This window comes from Ammospiza caudacuta, chromosome 5 (assembly GCF_027887145.1).
Source record: "Ammospiza caudacuta isolate bAmmCau1 chromosome 5, bAmmCau1.pri, whole genome shotgun sequence".
Taxonomy (NCBI): Eukaryota; Metazoa; Chordata; class Aves; order Passeriformes; family Passerellidae; genus Ammospiza; species Ammospiza caudacuta.
The window spans coordinates 36,999,565-37,001,930 of NC_080597.1; positions in this window are offsets into that span (position 1 = coordinate 36,999,565).

Genomic DNA, 2,366 nt, shown 5'->3' on the forward strand with positions numbered 1-2,366 from the left:
AGGCACTTTGGAAAGTTAAGGACAAGCTAACTGAACTGTTGTGTCAACACTGCCTACAAAATTAACCTGTCTTTCTGCAAAGTTTTGCTACTATTTCTACTCTATCCAGAAACTACCTTAGGTGCTGGGGAATGGAAATTCAAGTCCCTTCTTTTAATGAGAGCAATATCCATGCATTTTCATGTGGTTTTGTGTGTTTTTCTATAAACTAAGTAGGTCTTTTTGCCCCCTATGTTACTTCTCTTTGCGTTCTACAGATTAATTGAATATTGGAAGAAAGTGCATGTAGTTACTCTTTCATGGTGTACTAAACATCCTTTGCTCTTGTTTTTCAGGAAAGGGCTATGTTCCTCATTCTTAAGATTCTCTCCTTTATTACTCTGTAATACACTTATCATACACTCATATACTTTTTTCCTGGTTTTGGCTAGCCTAATTTTGAAAGTGCATAGACTGAAAGGCCCCTTTTTCCCTCAGTTGTGGGGAAAATGTCTACTTATTATGCTGGAGTCCTTTCTACAATTCTTTGCATAACTACATGAATGTAACAAACATTTTGATTTACTTGTGTAGAGGGACCCACATTGCATATATTTGGTTGAAATTGATTTTGCATTTGCTAGAGGAAGAGGAACAATTTGCATGGTATTTTAATTTTTGGAATAAATTAAAATTGTGAGATGACTCTTCATAAGTAATAAAACCAGCTACAAATATCTTTGAGTTCCCATTTATTTTCATAATTAAAAGTGAATATTATTTTGTAGATAAAGCTATTTCATTTTAACTTCCCAATAGAAATAATTACTTGAACACTAATTATTCTCTAGAAGTTCTACACTGATTTGTTTTTTATGCCAAATAGGCCTTAAACATCTCTTAGGTACTGAAAAATTTTCCCAGTCCTTTGGATATAGGAAAATTCCCTCTTTGTGCCATATATAACCTGATTCGAAGCAAAAAGAAAGACTTCTATGGACTTAATGTGTGCTTATGTTCATAATACTAAAATCAGACTATTTCAAGCCTACTCTGGCAGCAGTATAAGAAAGCTGAAAGTTATTTTATTTCAGGTTCCCTATTTTTTGTCTTATTTGAATGAATACACAAACAAGGCTTTTAAGAGGCTCGGTCCCTCCCTTTGTAGTTACAGTTCAGAGAATTCAGAGGCGTGGGACTGAACTGAAAATATGTGGGGTATTCCTAGAGCTGCCAGTAATAGGTAAACCATGAAACGGGCCTTTGCTTTGTTTTCTTCAGCAAAATTGAATTCTTGAACAAGGGAGGAAGGGGGAAATTTAGAAAAATACTTTTTTCAGATAAGCCCTTACTCTGGTAGGCTCGTATTTAATCATTGCCTCTGGTTGATAAAACAATTCCCTATTGTGCTGTACCTTTGGGCAGCCACACAAAGAATCTGCCCTGTGAGGGGGAAAAAAAGAAAGGAAAAAGGAATTACTTACATCTAATATGTACCTGTTAAATTACTACAGAAAGGAGAGGGCTGCAGTGTGCTAGGACTGTGCACAGGACTTCCCACCTGCCCTGGGATCTCCAGCCGCTGGCATCAGCCTGTTGGGCACAATGGCTCCTCTTTGCCCTGCTCTGCTCCAAAGCGGTGGGCGGGTGGGAGGGGGAATAAAAGATTTTTCCTTCTGAAGCTCTGCTCCAAATCTCTCATTCCCAGAGGGTTGCTGTGAACAGGAACCATGGTGTGTGCTCACTTCCCTTCTGGCAAAGCCAGTTTAAAATAATAACAAAAAAGGTCGTGGAACGGCTTAGTACGAATCCAGTCTTTCGTGTTGCTGCCTCACTTGTTCTCTGCTAGGCCACATTTTCGAAGGTGCATTTAATCTGTAAAGCCTTCCATGCAAATAGCTCGTTTACTTAAAGGTCCAGGGAGAGCAGAGGGGCCGCAGCGGTCTTTTTCCCTTCATCTTCGCCGTACTCGTTCAACACCTTGTGAAGAAGTACTGAGGTACCGAGAAGGCAGGTTATTATTATGCACTGGGAACTGGTGCGGCAACTGCAGCTTGCCCTTCATTAGCGTGCGTTTGAGCTGAGAGACTTGACCTGAAGTGGCTGGAGCCTCCCGGGGAAAGTTTTCAGTGCATTTGTGTGCGTGTGTGTGTGTGTGTGTGTGTGTGTGTGTGTGTGTGTGTGTGCGCGCCTTTACGGAGTTCCACACGGGAGCAAAGCCCCCTCTTTCCCATTCGCTGCCTGCTGCCCTGAGGGTGACAAGGCTGAAAGTTTAGCAAGTTCTGTGCATAACTCCACATCACAGGAGCAAGTGCGTATTCCTCCCCCCCCCCCTCCCCTTTCTTCTTCCTGCTTCTAAACACCTCCTTCAAGTTCGCAGTTGGGCA